The sequence below is a fragment of the Rhinoderma darwinii genome, unplaced genomic scaffold (genome assembly GCF_050947455.1).
Source record: "Rhinoderma darwinii isolate aRhiDar2 unplaced genomic scaffold, aRhiDar2.hap1 Scaffold_674, whole genome shotgun sequence".
NCBI lineage: Eukaryota > Metazoa > Chordata > Amphibia > Anura > Rhinodermatidae > Rhinoderma > Rhinoderma darwinii.
Window position 1 is genome coordinate 24522 of NW_027464232.1, and position 16627 is coordinate 41148.

The window sequence follows — 16627 nt, forward strand, 5'->3', positions numbered from 1 at the left end:
AGGTTGGTGGTTCAAGCCCACCCAGGGATGATTGTACCCTCTTTTTGTTTCAGTTGCATGTCAGAGTTACAGAAAGTCCTACTGTGGCTCTCAACTGAGAGTTTCGGTCGGATGCCCATTTCAAATACCCAACACAAACAAGAGACCCCTCTGAAAATAGATAGAAGACGAGGGCACCGGGAGAGCATTTGTCGACAGGTTGAAACATCATCTATGAGACTAACAAAAGTTCCTTCGAGCCGGAATTGAACCAGCGACCTAAGGATTGCTGATTTTCTACTACAGTCCTCCGCTCTACCAGCTGAGCTATCGAAGGCTTGCTGAGCTGGTTGTCGGGTGCTTCCTAAGCTTGCAAATGAGTTACATGAGTAGGGAAACAGAGGAGAATTGTCCCGCTCTTTGAAAAACTCGGCAAACCAAAACTTTGGAGAATACGGGCGTCGATCCCGTTACCTCTCGCATGCTAAGCGAGCGCTCTACCATTTGAGCTAATCCCCCTTCTGGCAGTCCATGTTGGGGTCCATGCTGGTTTCCATGTTGGGGTGCCTGATTCACCACAATTGTGATCATCACATACTTTTCAACCTGTAGCTTTAAGCTTTTTTTTTTTTTTTTTTTTTTTTTTTTATTTAAGTGTGGATGTCTTTCTCCCGTAAAAGCAGAAGGAGCGTGGAGCTTACAGGGTGCCGGGTGGTGTAAAAGTATAGGTGAGTCGTTAGTGTACAGAGTGAAGAATTGTGGGAAGAGAAAAGAAATCAGAATGATTTAAATAAGAAAGTCGCAACGTAGAAAAGATGGTCTAGATCCAATGGCCCATTTGGTTGTGGGCCCAAAAGCCTTTGCCTGTGCCACTTTGTTGCAAAGGCGAAAACATGTGGCATGAGAAACTGGGAGGTTGCGTGTATAAAAAGCATAGTCTGAAGGTCGTGAAAATGAGATGGTCAGGGATCGGGGGTCTCTATTCTATTTTTACGAGAAAAACATGTGATTCCGACCGGGGATAATGGCCAAATTGTAACAGGGGCGTGAGTAAAAGAGAGCACTTAGCAGAGGATGGTTTCGATGCATCGACCTCTGGGTTATGGGCCCAGCACGCTTCCGCTGCGCCACTCTGCTGCCATACCTCCAAAAGAGAGGGGTAGCCTATTACCCGCTGACTGTTGTTAAGACGCTAATGTGGAGGCCATCTCTGTGTTGCAATTGTCCATTTGTTGGCGGCTGTAGTTCCACGCAGTTGTTATGTTTTATCATTCTCTTCTTTTTATTGTGTTGATCAGAAGGTCCTCTAAGAAACATACTCCATTTACCATGTTGTGGCTTTTTTACGACTTTAATCAAAGTGGCAGAGCGTGGTTGTCTCTGTGGCGCAATTGGTTAGCGCGTTCGGCTGTTAACCGGAAGGTTGGTGGTTCAAGCCCACCCAGGGACGGCAGTGTCCTCTTTTTGTCTCAGTTGCATGTTACAGAAAATCCTATGGTGCCTCTCAACTTAAAGTTTCGGCCAGAAGAGGAGGGCACCGGTTGTAAGACTATTTCAACATGTACAGTGTGAAAAATTTTGAGAAGAGAAAAAAATCCCAGTGATTTGGATGACATAGTTGCAATGTAGAAAGAATGGTCCAGAGCCTTTGGCCCTCTTTGGTTGTGGGCCTAAATGTCTTTCCATGCGCCACTCTGTTTCAAAGAAGATGACACATGACATGAGAAACTGGGAGGTTCAAGCAAAGCTTGAAGGTTGTGAAAACTTTTTTTTGTCTGATAACCAAAAGGTTGGTGGTTCAAGCCCACCCAGGGATGATTGTACCCTCTTTTTGTTTCAGTTGCATGTCAGAGTTACAGAAAGTCCTACTGTGGCTCTCAACTGAGAGTTTCGGTCGGATGCCCATTTCAAATACCCAACACAAACAAGAGACCCCTCTGAAAATAGATAGAAGACGAGGGCACCGGGAGAGCATTTGTCGACAGGTTGAAACATCATCTATGAGACTAACAAAAGTTCCTTCGAGCCGGAATTAAACCAGCGACCTAAGGATTGCTGATTTTCTACTACAGTCCTCCGCTCTACCAGCTGAGCTATCGAAGGCTTGCTGAGCTGGTTGTCGGGTGCTTCCTAAGCTTGCAAATGAGTTACATGAGTAGGGAAACAGAGGAGAATTGTCCCGCTCTTTGAAAAACTCGGCAAACCAAAACTTTGGAGAATACGGGCGTCGATCCCGTTACCTCTCGCATGCTAAGCGAGCGCTCTACCATTTGAGCTAATCCCCCTTCTGGCAGTCCATGTTGGGGTCCATGCTGGTTTCCATGTTGGGGTGCCTGATTCACCACAATTGTGATCATCACATACTTTTCAACCTGTAGCTTTAAGCTTTTTTTTTTTTTTTTTTTTTTTTTTATTTAAGTGTGGATGTCTTTCTCCCGTAAAAGCAGAAGGAGCGTGGAGCTTACAGGGTGCCGGGTGGTGTAAAAGTATAGGTGAGTCGTTAGTGTACAGAGTGAAGAATTGTGGGAAGAGAAAAGAAATCAGAATGATTTAAATAAGAAAGTCGCAACGTAGAAAAGATGGTCTAGATCCAATGGCCCATTTGGTTGTGGGCCCAAAAGCCTTTGCCTGTGCCACTTTGTTGCAAAGGCGAAAACATGTGGCATGAGAAACTGGGAGGTTGCGTGTATAAAAAGCATAGTCTGAAGGTCGTGAAAATGAGATGGTCAGGGATCGGGGGTCTCTATTCTATTTTTACGAGAAAAACATGTGATTCCGACCGGGGATAATGGCCAAATTGTAACAGGGGGCGTGAGTAAAAGAGAGCACTTAGCAGAGGATGGTTTCGATGCATCGACCACTGGGTTATGGGCCCAGCACGCTTCCGCTGCGCCACTCTGCTGCCATACCTCCAAAAGAGAGGGGTAGCCTATTACCCGCTGACTGTTGTTAAGACGCTAATGTGGAGGCCATCTCTGTGTTGCAATTGTCCATTTGTTGGCGGCTGTAGTTCCACGCAGTTGTTATGTTTTATCATTCTCTTCTTTTTATTGTGTTGATCAGAAGGTCCTCTAAGAAAAATACTCCATTTACCATGTTGTGGCTTTTTTACGACTTTAATCAAAGTGGCAGAGCGTGGTTGTCTCTGTGGCGCAATTGGTTAGCGCGTTCGGCTGTTAACCGGAAGGTTGGTGGTTCAAGCCCACCCAGGGACGGCAGTGTCCTCTTTTTGTCTCAGTTGCATGTTACAGAAAATCCTATGGTGCCTCTCAACTTAAAGTTTCGGCCAGAAGAGGAGGGCACCGGTTGTAAGACTATTTCAACATGTACAGTGTGAAAAATTTTGAGAAGAGAAAAAAATCCCAGTGATTTGGATGACATAGTTGCAATGTAGAAAGAATGGTCCAGAGCCTTTGGCCCTCTTTGGTTGTGGGCCTAAATGTCTTTCCATGCGCCACTCTGTTTCAAAGAAGATGACACATGACATGAGAAACTGGGAGGTTCAAGCAAAGCTTGAAGGTTGTGAAAACTTTTTTTTGTCTGATAACCAAAAGGTTGGTGGTTCAAGCCCACCCAGGGATGATTGTACCCTCTTTTTGTTTCAGTTGCATGTCAGAGTTACAGAAAGTCCTACTGTGGCTCTCAACTGAGAGTTTCGGTCGGATGCCCATTTCAAATACCCAACACAAACAAGAGACCCCTCTGAAAATAGATAGAAGACGAGGGCACCGGGAGAGCATTTGTCGACAGGTTGAAACATCATCTATGAGACTAACAAAAGTTCCTTCGAGCCGGAATTGAACCAGCGACCTAAGGATTGCTGATTTTCTACTACAGTCCTCCGCTCTACCAGCTGAGCTATCGAAGGCTTGCTGAGCTGGTTGTCGGGTGCTTCCTAAGCTTGCAAATGAGTTACATGAGTAGGGAAACAGAGGAGAATTGTCCCGCTCTTTGAAAAACTCGGCAAACCAAAACTTTGGAGAATACGGGCGTCGATCCCGTTACCTCTCGCATGCTAAGCGAGCGCTCTACCATTTGAGCTAATCCCCCTTCTGGCAGTCCATGTTGGGGTCCATGCTGGTTTCCATGTTGGGGTGCCTGATTCACCACAATTGTGATCATCACATACTTTTCAACCTGTAGCTTTAAGCTTTTTTTTTTTTTTTTTTTTTTTTTTTTTATTTAAGTGTGGATGTCTTTCTCCCGTAAAAGCAGAAGGAGCGTGGAGCTTACAGGGTGCCGGGTGGTGTAAAAGTATAGGTGAGTCGTTAGTGTACAGAGTGAAGAATTGTGGGAAGAGAAAAGAAATCAGAATGATTTAAATAAGAAAGTCGCAACGTAGAAAAGATGGTCTAGATCCAATGGCCCATTTGGTTGTGGGCCCAAAAGCCTTTGCCTGTGCCACTTTGTTGCAAAGGCGAAAACATGTGGCATGAGAAACTGGGAGGTTGCGTGTATAAAAAGCATAGTCTGAAGGTCGTGAAAATGAGATGGTCAGGGATCGGGGGTCTCTATTCTATTTTTACGAGAAAAACATGTGATTCCGACCGGGGATAATGGCCAAATTGTAACAGGGGGCGTGAGTAAAAGAGAGCACTTAGCAGAGGATGGTTTCGATGCATCGACCTCTGGGTTATGGGCCCAGCACGCTTCCGCTGCGCCACTCTGCTGCCATACCTCCAAAAGAGAGGGGTAGCCTATTACCTGCTGACTGTTGTTAAGACGCTAATGTGGAGGCCATCTCTGTGTTGCAATTGTCCATTTGTTGGCGGCTGTAGTTCCACGCAGTTGTTATGTTTTATCATTCTCTTCTTTTTATTGTGTTGATCAGAAGGTCCTCTAAGAAACATACTCCATTTACCATGTTGTGGCTTTTTTACGACTTTAATCAAAGTGGCAGAGCGTGGTTGTCTCTGTGGCGCAATTGGTTAGCGCGTTCGGCTGTTAACCGGAAGGTTGGTGGTTCAAGCCCACCCAGGGACGGCAGTGTCCTCTTTTTGTCTCAGTTGCATGTTACAGAAAATCCTATGGTGCCTCTCAACTTAAAGTTTCGGCCAGAAGAGGAGGGCACCGGTTGTAAGACTATTTCAACATGTACAGTGTGAAAAATTTTGAGAAGAGAAAAAAATCCCAGTGATTTGGATGACATAGTTGCAATGTAGAAAGAATGGTCCAGAGCCTTTGGCCCTCTTTGGTTGTGGGCCTAAATGTCTTTCCATGCGCCACTCTGTTTCAAAGAAGATGACACATGACATGAGAAACTGGGAGGTTCAAGCAAAGCTTGAAGGTTGTGAAAACTTTTTTTTGTCTGTTAACCAAAAGGTTGGTGGTTCAAGCCCACCCAGGGATGATTGTACCCTCTTTTTGTTTCAGTTGCATGTCAGAGTTACAGAAAGTCCTACTGTGGCTCTCAACTGAGAGTTTCGGTCGGATGCCCATTTCAAATACCCAACACAAACAAGAGACCCCTCTGAAAATAGATAGAAGACGAGGGCACCGGGAGAGCATTTGTCGACAGGTTGAAACATCATCTATGAGACTAACAAAAGTTCCTTCAAGCCGGAATTGAACCAGCGACCTAAGGATTGCTGATTTTCTACTACAGTCCTCCGCTCTACCAGCTGAGCTATCGAAGGCTTGCTGAGCTGGTTGTCGGGTGCTTCCTAAGCTTGCAAATGAGTTACATGAGTAGGGAAACAGAGGAGAATTGTCCCGCTCTTTGAAAAACTCGGCAAACCAAAACTTTGGAGAATACGGGCGTCGATCCCGTTACCTCTCGCATGCTAAGCGAGCGCTCTACCATTTGAGCTAATCCCCCTTCTGGCAGTCCATGTTGGGGTCCATGCTGGTTTCCATGTTGGGGTGCCTGATTCACCACAATTGTGATCATCACATACTTTTCAACCTGTAGCTTTAAGCTTTTTTTTTTTTTTTTTTTTTTTTTTAAGTGTGGATGTCTTTCTCCCGTAAAAGCAGAAGGAGCGTGGAGCTTACAGGGTGCCGGGTGGTGTAAAAGTATAGGTGAGTCGTTAGTGTACAGAGTGAAGAATTGTGGGAAGAGAAAAGAAATCAGAATGATTTAAATAAGAAAGTCGCAACGTAGAAAAGATGGTCTAGATCCAATGGCCCATTTGGTTGTGGGCCCAAAAGCCTTTGCCTGTGCCACTTTGTTGCAAAGGCGAAAACATGTGGCATGAGAAACTGGGAGGTTGCGTGTATAAAAAGCATAGTCTGAAGGTCGTGAAAATGAGATGGTCAGGGATCGGGGGTCTCTATTCTATTTTTACGAGAAAAACATGTGATTCCGACCGGGGATAATGGCCAAATTGTAACAGGGGGCGTGAGTAAAAGAGAGCACTTAGCAGAGGATGGTTTCGATGCATCGACCTCTGGGTTATGGGCCCAGCACGCTTCTGCTGCGCCACTCTGCTGCCATACCTCCAAAAGAGAGGGGTAGCCTATTACCCGCTGACTGTTGTTAAGACGCTAATGTGGAGGCCATCTCTGTGTTGCAATTGTCCATTTGTTGGCGGCTGTAGTTCCACGCAGTTGTTATGTTTTATCATTCTCTTCTTTTTATTGTGTTGATCAGAAGGTCCTCTAAGAAACATACTCCATTTACCATGTTGTGGCTTTTTTACGACTTTAATCAAAGTGGCGGAGCGTGGTTGTCTCTGTGGCGCAATTGGTTAGCGCGTTCGGCTGTTAACCGGAAGGTTGGTGGTTCAAGCCCACCCAGGGACGGCAGTGTCCTCTTTTTGTCTCAGTTGCATGTTACAGAAAATCCTATGGTGCCTCTCAACTTAAAGTTTCGGCCAGAAGAGGAGGGCACCGGTTGTAAGACCATTTCAACATGTACAGTGTGAAAAATTTTGAGAAGAGAAAAAAATCCCAGTGATTTGGATGACATAGTTGCAATGTAGAAAGAATGGTCCAGAGCCTTTGGCCCTCTTTGGTTGTGGGCCTAAATGTCTTTCCATGCGCCACTCTGTTTCAAAGAAGATGACACATGACATGAGAAACTGGGAGGTTCAAGCAAAGCTTGAAGGTTGTGAAAACTTTTTTTTGTCTGATAACCAAAAGGTTGGTGGTTCAAGCCCACCCAGGGATGATTGTACCCTCTTTTTGTTTCAGTTGCATGTCAGAGTTACAGAAAGTCCTACTGTGGCTCTCAACTGAGAGTTTCGGTCGGATGCCCATTTCAAATACCCAACACAAACAAGAGACCCCTCTGAAAATAGATAGAAGACGAGGGCACCGGGAGAGCATTTGTCGACAGGTTGAAACATCATCTATGAGACTAACAAAAGTTCCTTCGAGCCGGAATTGAACCAGCGACCTAAGGATTGCTGATTTTCTACTACAGTCCTCCGCTCTACCAGCTGAGCTATCGAAGGCTTGCTGAGCTGGTTGTCGGGTGCTTCCTAAGCTTGCAAATGAGTTACATGAGTAGGGAAACAGAGGAGAATTGTCCCGCTCTTTGAAAAACTTGGCAAACCAAAACTTTGGAGAATACGGGCGTCGATCCCGTTACCTCTCGCATGCTAAGCGAGCGCTCTACCATTTGAGCTAATCCCCCTTCTGGCAGTCCATGTTGGGGTCCATGTTGGGGTCCATGCTGGTTTCCATGTTGGGGTGCCTGATTCACCACAATTGTGATCATCACATACTTTTCAACCTGTAGCTTTAAGCTTTTTTTTTTTTTTTTTATTTAAGTGTGGATGTCTTTCTCCCGTAAAAGCAGAAGGAGCGTGGAGCTTACAGGGTGCCGGGTGGTGTAAAAGTATAGGTGAGTCGTTAGTGTACAGAGTGAAGAATTGTGGGAAGAGAAAAGAAATCAGAATGATTTAAATAAGAAAGTCGCAACGTAGAAAAGATGGTCTAGATCCAATGGCCCATTTGGTTGTGGGCCCAAAAGCCTTTGCCTGTGCCACTTTGTTGCAAAGGCGAAAACATGTGGCATGAGAAACTGGGAGGTTGCGTGTATAAAAAGCATAGTCTGAAGGTCGTGAAAATGAGATGGTCAGGGATCGGGGGTCTCTATTCTATTTTTACGAGAAAAACATGTGATTCCGACCGGGGATAATGGCCAAATTGTAACAGGGGGCGTGAGTAAAAGAGAGCACTTAGCAGAGGATGGTTTCGATGCATCGACCTCTGGGTTATGGGCCCAGCACGCTTCCGCTGCGCCACTCTGCTGCCATACCTCCAAAAGAGAGGGGTAGCCTATTACCCGCTGACTGTTGTTAAGACGCTAATGTGGAGGCCATCTCTGTGTTGCAATTGTCCATTTGTTGGCGGCTGTAGTTCCACGCAGTTGTTATGTTTTATCATTCTCTTCTTTTTATTGTGTTGATCAGAAGGTCCTCTAAGAAACATACTCCATTTACCATGTTGTGGCTTTTTTACGACTTTAATCAAAGTGGCAGAGCGTGGTTGTCTCTGTGGCGCAATTGGTTAGCGCGTTCGGCTGTTAACCGGAAGGTTGGTGGTTCAAGCCCACCCAGGGACGGCAGTGTCCTCTTTTTGTCTCAGTTGCATGTTACAGAAAATCCTATGGTGCCTCTCAACTTAAAGTTTCGGCCAGAAGAGGAGGGCACCGGTTGTAAGACTATTTCAACATGTACAGTGTGAAAAATTTTGAGAAGAGAAAAAAATCCCAGTGATTTGGATGACATAGTTGCAATGTAGAAAGAATGGTCCAGAGCCTTTGGCCCTCTTTGGTTGTGGGCCTAAATGTCTTTCCATGCGCCACTCTGTTTCAAAGAAGATGACACATGACATGAGAAACTGGGAGGTTCAAGCAAAGCTTGAAGGTTGTGAAAACTTTTTTTTGTCTGATAACCAAAAGGTTGGTGGTTCAAGCCCACCCAGGGATGATTGTACCCTCTTTTTGTTTCAGTTGCATGTCAGAGTTACAGAAAGTCCTACTGTGGCTCTCAACTGAGAGTTTCGGTCGGATGCCCATTTCAAATACCCAACACAAACAAGAGACCCCTCTGAAAATAGATAGAAGACGAGGGCACCGGGAGAGCATTTGTCGACAGGTTGAAACATCATCTATGAGACTAACAAAAGTTCCTTCGAGCCGGAATTAAACCAGCGACCTAAGGATTGCTGATTTTCTACTACAGTCCTCCGCTCTACCAGCTGAGCTATCGAAGGCTTGCTGAGCTGGTTGTCGGGTGCTTCCTAAGCTTGCAAATGAGTTACATGAGTAGGGAAACAGAGGAGAATTGTCCCGCTCTTTGAAAAACTCGGCAAACCAAAACTTTGGAGAATACGGGCGTCGATCCCGTTACCTCTCGCATGCTAAGCGAGCGCTCTACAATTTGAGCTAATCCCCCTTCTGGCAGTCCATGTTGGGGTCCATGCTGGTTTCCATGTTGGGGTGCCTGATTCACCACAATTGTGATCATCACATACTTTTCAACCTGTAGCTTTAAGCTTTTTTTTTTTTTTTTTTTTTTTTTTTTATTTAAGTGTGGATGTCTTTCTCCCGTAAAAGCAGAAGGAGCGTGGAGCTTACAGGGTGCCGGGTGGTGTAAAAGTATAGGTGAGTCGTTAGTGTACAGAGTGAAGAATTGTGGGAAGAGAAAAGAAATCAGAATGATTTAAATAAGAAAGTCGCAACGTAGAAAAGATGGTCTAGATCCAATGGCCCATTTGGTTGTGGGCCCAAAAGCCTTTGCCTGTGCCACTTTGTTGCAAAGGCGAAAACATGTGGCATGAGAAACTGGGAGGTTGCGTGTATAAAAAGCATAGTCTGAAGGTCGTGAAAATGAGATGGTCAGGGATCGGGGGTCTCTATTCTATTTTTACGAGAAAAACATGTGATTCCGACCGGGGATAATGGCCAAATTGTAACAGGGGGCGTGAGTAAAAGAGAGCACTTAGCAGAGGATGGTTTCGATGCATCGACCTCTGGGTTATGGGCCCAGCACGCTTCCGCTGCGCCACTCTGCTGCCATACCTCCAAAAGAGAGGGGTAGCCTATTACCCGCTGACTGTTGTTAAGACGCTAATGTGGAGGCCATCTCTGTGTTGCAATTGTCCATTTGTTGGCGGCTGTAGTTCCACGCAGTTGTTATGTTTTATCATTCTCTTCTTTTTATTGTGTTGATCAGAAGGTCCTCTAAGAAACATACTCCATTTACCATGTTGTGGCTTTTTTACGACTTTAATCAAAGTGGCAGAGCGTGGTTGTCTCTGTGGCGCAATTGGTTAGCGCGTTCGGCTGTTAACCGGAAGGTTGGTGGTTCAAGCCCACCCAGGGACGGCAGTGTCCTCTTTTTGTCTCAGTTGCATGTTACAGAAAATCCTATGGTGCCTCTCAACTTAAAGTTTCGGCCAGAAGAGGAGGGCACCGGTTGTAAGACTATTTCAACATGTACAGTGTGAAAAATTTTGAGAAGAGAAAAAAATCCCAGTGATTTGGATGACATAGTTGCAATGTAGAAAGAATGGTCCAGAGCCTTTGGCCCTCTTTGGTTGTGGGCCTAAATGTCTTTCCATGCGCCACTCTGTTTCAAAGAAGATGACACATGACATGAGAAACTGGGAGGTTCAAGCAAAGCTTGAAGGTTGTGAAAACTTTTTTTTGTCTGATAACCAAAAGGTTGGTGGTTCAAGCCCACCCAGGGATGATTGTACCCTCTTTTTGTTTCAGTTGCATGTCAGAGTTACAGAAAGTCCTACTGTGGCTCTCAACTGAGAGTTTCGGTCGGATGCCCATTTCAAATACCCAACACAAACAAGAGACCCCTCTGAAAATAGATAGAAGACGAGGGCACCGGGAGAGCATTTGTCGACAGGTTGAAACATCATCTATGAGACTAACAAAAGTTCCTTCGAGCCGGAATTAAACCAGCGACCTAAGGATTGCTGATTTTCTACTACAGTCCTCCGCTCTACCAGCTGAGCTATCGAAGGCTTGCTGAGCTGGTTGTCGGGTGCTTCCTAAGCTTGCAAATGAGTTACATGAGTAGGGAAACAGAGGAGAATTGTCCCGCTCTTTGAAAAACTCGGCAAACCAAAACTTTGGAGAATACGGGCGTCGATCCCGTTACCTCTCGCATGCTAAGCGAGCGCTCTACAATTTGAGCTAATCCCCCTTCTGGCAGTCCATGTTGGGGTCCATGCTGGTTTCCATGTTGGGGTGCCTGATTCACCACAATTGTGATCATCACATACTTTTCAACCTGTAGCTTTAAGCTTTTTTTTTTTTTTTTTTTTTTTTTTATTTAAGTGTGGATGTCTTTCTCCCGTAAAAGCAGAAGGAGCGTGGAGCTTACAGGGTGCCGGGTGGTGTAAAAGTATAGGTGAGTCGTTAGTGTACAGAGTGAAGAATTGTGGGAAGAGAAAAGAAATCAGAATGATTTAAATAAGAAAGTCGCAACGTAGAAAAGATGGTCTAGATCCAATGGCCCATTTGGTTGTGGGCCCAAAAGCCTTTGCCTGTGCCACTTTGTTGCAAAGGCGAAAACATGTGGCATGAGAAACTGGGAGGTTGCGTGTATAAAAAGCATAGTCTGAAGGTCGTGAAAATGAGATGGTCAGGGATCGGGGGTCTCTATTCTATTTTTACGAGAAAAACATGTGATTCCGACCGGGGATAATGGCCAAATTGTAACAGGGGGCGTGAGTAAAAGAGAGCACTTAGCAGAGGATGGTTTCGATGCATCGACCACTGGGTTATGGGCCCAGCACGCTTCCGCTGCGCCACTCTGCTGCCATACCTCCAAAAGAGAGGGGTAGCCTATTACCCGCTGACTGTTGTTAAGACGCTAATGTGGAGGCCATCTCTGTGTTGCAATTGTCCATTTGTTGGCGGCTGTAGTTCCACGCAGTTGTTATGTTTTATCATTCTCTTCTTTTTATTGTGTTGATCAGAAGGTCCTCTAAGAAACATACTCCATTTACCATGTTGTGGCTTTTTTACGACTTTAATCAAAGTGGCAGAGCGTGGTTGTCTCTGTGGCGCAATTGGTTAGCGCGTTCGGCTGTTAACCGGAAGGTTGGTGGTTCAAGCCCACCCAGGGACGGCAGTGTCCTCTTTTTGTCTCAGTTGCATGTTACAGAAAATCCTATGGTGCCTCTCAACTTAAAGTTTCGGCCAGAAGAGGAGGGCACCGGTTGTAAGACTATTTCAACATGTACAGTGTGAAAAATTTTGAGAAGAGAAAAAAATCCCAGTGATTTGGATGACATAGTTGCAATGTAGAAAGAATGGTCCAGAGCCTTTGGCCCTCTTTGGTTGTGGGCCTAAATGTCTTTCCATGCGCCACTCTGTTTCAAAGAAGATGACACATGACATGAGAAACTGGGAGGTTCAAGCAAAGCTTGAAGGTTGTGAAAACTTTTTTTTGTCTGATAACCAAAAGGTTGGTGGTTCAAGCCCACCCAGGGATGATTGTACCCTCTTTTTGTTTCAGTTGCATGTCAGAGTTACAGAAAGTCCTACTGTGGCTCTCAACTGAGAGTTTCGGTCGGATGCCCATTTCAAATACCCAACACAAACAAGAGACCCCTCTGAAAATAGATAGAAGACGAGGGCACCGGGAGAGCATTTGTCGACAGGTTGAAACATCATCTATGAGACTAACAAAAGTTCCTTCGAGCCGGAATTGAACCAGCGACCTAAGGATTGCTGATTTTCTACTACAGTCCTCCGCTCTACCAGCTGAGCTATCGAAGGCTTGCTGAGCTGGTTGTCGGGTGCTTCCTAAGCTTGCAAATGAGTTACATGAGTAGGGAAACAGAGGAGAATTGTCCCGCTCTTTGAAAAACTCGGCAAACCAAAACTTTGGAGAATACGGGCGTCGATCCCGTTACCTCTCGCATGCTAAGCGAGCGCTCTACCATTTGAGCTAATCCCCCTTCTGGCAGTCCATGTTGGGGTCCATGCTGGTTTCCATGTTGGGGTGCCTGATTCACCACAATTGTGATCATCACATACTTTTCAACCTGTAGCTTTAAGCTTTTTTTTTTTTTTTTTTTTTTTTTTTATTTAAGTGTGGATGTCTTTCTCCCGTAAAAGCAGAAGGAGCGTGGAGCTTACAGGGTGCCGGGTGGTGTAAAAGTATAGGTGAGTCGTTAGTGTACAGAGTGAAGAATTGTGGGAAGAGAAAAGAAATCAGAATGATTTAAATAAGAAAGTCGCAACGTAGAAAAGATGGTCTAGATCCAATGGCCCATTTGGTTGTGGGCCCAAAAGCCTTTGCCTGTGCCACTTTGTTGCAAAGGCGAAAACATGTGGCATGAGAAACTGGGAGGTTGCGTGTATAAAAAGCATAGTCTGAAGGTCGTGAAAATGAGATGGTCAGGGATCGGGGGTCTCTATTCTATTTTTACGAGAAAAACATGTGATTCCGACCGGGGATAATGGCCAAATTGTAACAGGGGGCGTGAGTAAAAGAGAGCACTTAGCAGAGGATGGTTTCGATGCATCGACCACTGGGTTATGGGCCCAGCACGCTTCCGCTGCGCCACTCTGCTGCCATACCTCCAAAAGAGAGGGGTAGCCTATTACCCGCTGACTGTTGTTAAGACGCTAATGTGGAGGCCATCTCTGTGTTGCAATTGTCCATTTGTTGGCGGCTGTAGTTCCACGCAGTTGTTATGTTTTATCATTCTCTTCTTTTTATTGTGTTGATCAGAAGGTCCTCTAAGAAACATACTCCATTTACCATGTTGTGGCTTTTTTACGACTTTAATCAAAGTGGCAGAGCGTGGTTGTCTCTGTGGCGCAATTGGTTAGCGCGTTCGGCTGTTAACCGGAAGGTTGGTGGTTCAAGCCCACCCAGGGACGGCAGTGTCCTCTTTTTGTCTCAGTTGCATGTTACAGAAAATCCTATGGTGCCTCTCAACTTAAAGTTTCGGCCAGAAGAGGAGGGCACCGGTTGTAAGACTATTTCAACATGTACAGTGTGAAAAATTTTGAGAAGAGAAAAAAATCCCAGTGATTTGGATGACATAGTTGCAATGTAGAAAGAATGGTCCAGAGCCTTTGGCCCTCTTTGGTTGTGGGCCTAAATGTCTTTCCATGCGCCACTCTGTTTCAAAGAAGATGACACATGACATGAGAAACTGGGAGGTTCAAGCAAAGCTTGAAGGTTGTGAAAACTTTTTTTTGTCTGATAACCAAAAGGTTGGTGGTTCAAGCCCACCCAGGGATGATTGTACCCTCTTTTTGTTTCAGTTGCATGTCAGAGTTACAGAAAGTCCTACTGTGGCTCTCAACTGAGAGTTTCGGTCGGATGCCCATTTCAAATACCCAACACAAACAAGAGACCCCTCTGAAAATAGATAGAAGACGAGGGCACCGGGAGAGCATTTGTCGACAGGTTGAAACATCATCTATGAGACTAACAAAAGTTCCTTCGAGCCGGAATTGAACCAGCGACCTAAGGATTGCTGATTTTCTACTACAGTCCTCCGCTCTACCAGCTGAGCTATCGAAGGCTTGCCGAGCTGGTTGTCGGGTGCTTCCTAAGCTTGCAAATGAGTTACATGAGTAGGGAAACAGAGGAGAATTGTCCCGCTCTTTGAAAAACTCGGCAAACCAAAACTTTGGAGGATACGGGCGTCGATCCCGTTACCTCTCGCATGCTAAGCGAGCGCTCTACCATTTGAGCTAATCCCCCTTCTGGCAGTCCATGTTGGGGTCCATGCTGGTTTCCATGTTGGGGTGCCTGATTCACCACAATTGTGATCATCACATACTTTTCAACCTGTAGCTTTAAGCTTTTTTTTTTTTTTTTTTTTTTTTTAAGTGTGGATGTCTTTCTCCCGTAAAAGCAGAAGGAGCGTGGAGCTTACAGGGTGCCGGGTGGTGTAAAAGTATAGGTGAGTCGTTAGTGTACAGAGTGAAGAATTGTGGGAAGAGAAAAGAAATCAGAATGATTTAAATAAGAAAGTCGCAACGTAGAAAAGATGGTCTAGATCCAATGGCCCATTTGGTTGTGGGCCCAAAAGCCTTTGCCTGTGCCACTTTGTTGCAAAGGCGAAAACATGTGGCATGAGAAACTGGGAGGTTGCGTGTATAAAAAGCATAGTCTGAAGGTCGTGAAAATGAGATGGTCAGGGATCGGGGGTCTCTATTCTATTTTTACGAGAAAAACATGTGATTCCGACCGGGGATAATGGCCAAATTGTAACAGGGGGCGTGAGTAAAAGAGAGCACTTAGCAGAGGATGGTTTCGATGCATCGACCTCTGGGTTATGGGCCCAGCACGCTTCCGCTGCACCACTCTGCTGCCATACCTCCAAAAGAGAGGGGTAGCCTATTACCCGCTGACTGTTGTTAAGACGCTAATGTGGAGGCCATCTCTGTGTTGCAATTGTCCATTTGTTGGCGGCTGTAGTTCCACGCAGTTGTTATGTTTTATCATTCTCTTCTTTTTATTGTGTTGATCAGAAGGTCCTCTAAGAAACATACTCCATTTACCATGTTGTGGCTTTTTTACGACTTTAATCAAAGTGGGGGAGCGTGGTTGTCTCTGTGGCGCAATTGGTTAGCGCGTTCGGCTGTTAACCGGAAGGTTGGTGGTTCAAGCCCACCCAGGGACGGCAGTGTCCTCTTTTTGTCTCAGTTGCATGTTACAGAAAATCCTATGGTGCCTCTCAACTTAAAGTTTCGGCCAGAAGAGGAGGGCACCGGTTGTAAGACCATTTCAACATGTACAGTGTGAAAAATTTTGAGAAGAGAAAAAAATCCCAGTGATTTGGATGACATAGTTGCAATGTAGAAAGAATGGCCCAGAGCCTTTGGCCCTCTTTGGTTGTGGGCCTAAATGTCTTTCCATGCGCCACTCTGTTTCAAAGAAGATGACACATGACATGAGAAACTGGGAGGTTCAAGCAAAGCTTGAAGGTTGTGAAAACTTTTTTTTGTCTGATAACCAAAAGGTTGGTGGTTCAAGCCCACCCAGGGATGATTGTACCCTCTTTTTGTTTCAGTTGCATGTCAGAGTTACAGAAAGTCCTACTGTGGCTCTCAACTGAGAGTTTCGGTCGGATGCCCATTTCAAATACCCAACACAAACAAGAGACCCCTCTGAAAATAGATAGAAGACGAGGGCACCGGGAGAGCATTTGTCGACAGGTTGAAACATCATCTATGAGACTAACAAAAGTTCCTTCGAGCCGGAATTGAACCAGCGACCTAAGGATTGCTGATTTTCTACTACAGTCCTCCGCTCTACCAGCTGAGCTATCGAAGGCTTGCCGAGCTGGTTGTCGGGTGCTTCCTAAGCTTGCAAATGAGTTACATGAGTAGGGAAACAGAGGAGAATTGTCCCGCTATTTGAAAAACTCGGCAAACCAAAACTTTGGAGGATACGGGCGTCGATCCCGTTACCTCTCGCATGCTAAGCGAGCGCTCTACCATTTGAGCTAATCCCCCTTCTGGCAGTCCATGTTGGGGTCCATGCTGGTTTCCATGTTGGGGTGCCTGATTCACCACAATTGTGATCATCACATACTTTTCAACCTGTAGCTTTAAGCTTTTTTTTTTTTTTTTTTTTTTTTTTTATTTAAGTGTGGATGTCTTTCTCCCGTAAAAGCAGAAGGAGCGTGGAGCTTACAGGGTGCCGGGTGGTGTAAAAGTATAGGTGAGTCGTTAGTGTACAGAGTGAAGAATTGTGGG

At 45.4% G+C, this 16627-nt stretch overlaps 15 non-coding genes across 15 annotated transcripts; 9 read left to right on the plus strand and 6 right to left on the minus strand.

Moving 5' to 3' along the window:
- Positions 1-230: 230 nt before the first annotated feature.
- On the minus strand, positions 231-316 carry TRNAY-GUA (transfer RNA tyrosine (anticodon GUA)). The gene is given in 2 exon segments: positions 231-266; positions 280-316. It is a non-coding gene; the product is annotated as a tRNA-Tyr (tRNA).
- A 1039-nt stretch (positions 317-1355) lies between these two features.
- On the plus strand, positions 1356-1429 carry TRNAN-GUU (transfer RNA asparagine (anticodon GUU)). The gene has a single exon. It is a non-coding gene; the product is annotated as a tRNA-Asn (tRNA).
- Positions 1430-3120: 1691 nt separating this feature from the next.
- TRNAN-GUU (transfer RNA asparagine (anticodon GUU)) lies at positions 3121-3194 on the plus strand. The gene has a single exon. It is a non-coding gene; the product is annotated as a tRNA-Asn (tRNA).
- A 567-nt stretch (positions 3195-3761) lies between these two features.
- TRNAY-GUA (transfer RNA tyrosine (anticodon GUA)) lies at positions 3762-3847 on the minus strand. The gene is given in 2 exon segments: positions 3762-3797; positions 3811-3847. It is a non-coding gene; the product is annotated as a tRNA-Tyr (tRNA).
- A 1041-nt stretch (positions 3848-4888) lies between these two features.
- On the plus strand, positions 4889-4962 carry TRNAN-GUU (transfer RNA asparagine (anticodon GUU)). Its single transcript has one exon. It is a non-coding gene; the product is annotated as a tRNA-Asn (tRNA).
- A 1687-nt stretch (positions 4963-6649) lies between these two features.
- TRNAN-GUU (transfer RNA asparagine (anticodon GUU)) lies at positions 6650-6723 on the plus strand. Its single transcript has one exon. It is a non-coding gene; the product is annotated as a tRNA-Asn (tRNA).
- Positions 6724-7290: 567 nt separating this feature from the next.
- On the minus strand, positions 7291-7376 carry TRNAY-GUA (transfer RNA tyrosine (anticodon GUA)). Its single transcript is given in 2 exon segments — positions 7291-7326; positions 7340-7376. It is a non-coding gene; the product is annotated as a tRNA-Tyr (tRNA).
- Positions 7377-8417: 1041 nt separating this feature from the next.
- TRNAN-GUU (transfer RNA asparagine (anticodon GUU)) lies at positions 8418-8491 on the plus strand. The gene has a single exon. It is a non-coding gene; the product is annotated as a tRNA-Asn (tRNA).
- A 1693-nt stretch (positions 8492-10184) lies between these two features.
- TRNAN-GUU (transfer RNA asparagine (anticodon GUU)) lies at positions 10185-10258 on the plus strand. Its single transcript has one exon. It is a non-coding gene; the product is annotated as a tRNA-Asn (tRNA).
- A 1691-nt stretch (positions 10259-11949) lies between these two features.
- Positions 11950-12023, plus strand: TRNAN-GUU (transfer RNA asparagine (anticodon GUU)). Its single transcript has one exon. It is a non-coding gene; the product is annotated as a tRNA-Asn (tRNA).
- A 567-nt stretch (positions 12024-12590) lies between these two features.
- TRNAY-GUA (transfer RNA tyrosine (anticodon GUA)) lies at positions 12591-12676 on the minus strand. The gene is given in 2 exon segments: positions 12591-12626; positions 12640-12676. It is a non-coding gene; the product is annotated as a tRNA-Tyr (tRNA).
- Positions 12677-13715: 1039 nt separating this feature from the next.
- On the plus strand, positions 13716-13789 carry TRNAN-GUU (transfer RNA asparagine (anticodon GUU)). The gene has a single exon. It is a non-coding gene; the product is annotated as a tRNA-Asn (tRNA).
- A 567-nt stretch (positions 13790-14356) lies between these two features.
- On the minus strand, positions 14357-14442 carry TRNAY-GUA (transfer RNA tyrosine (anticodon GUA)). The gene is given in 2 exon segments: positions 14357-14392; positions 14406-14442. It is a non-coding gene; the product is annotated as a tRNA-Tyr (tRNA).
- Positions 14443-15475: 1033 nt separating this feature from the next.
- On the plus strand, positions 15476-15549 carry TRNAN-GUU (transfer RNA asparagine (anticodon GUU)). Its single transcript has one exon. It is a non-coding gene; the product is annotated as a tRNA-Asn (tRNA).
- Positions 15550-16116: 567 nt separating this feature from the next.
- TRNAY-GUA (transfer RNA tyrosine (anticodon GUA)) lies at positions 16117-16202 on the minus strand. Its single transcript is given in 2 exon segments — positions 16117-16152; positions 16166-16202. It is a non-coding gene; the product is annotated as a tRNA-Tyr (tRNA).
- Positions 16203-16627: the final 425 nt, after the last annotated feature.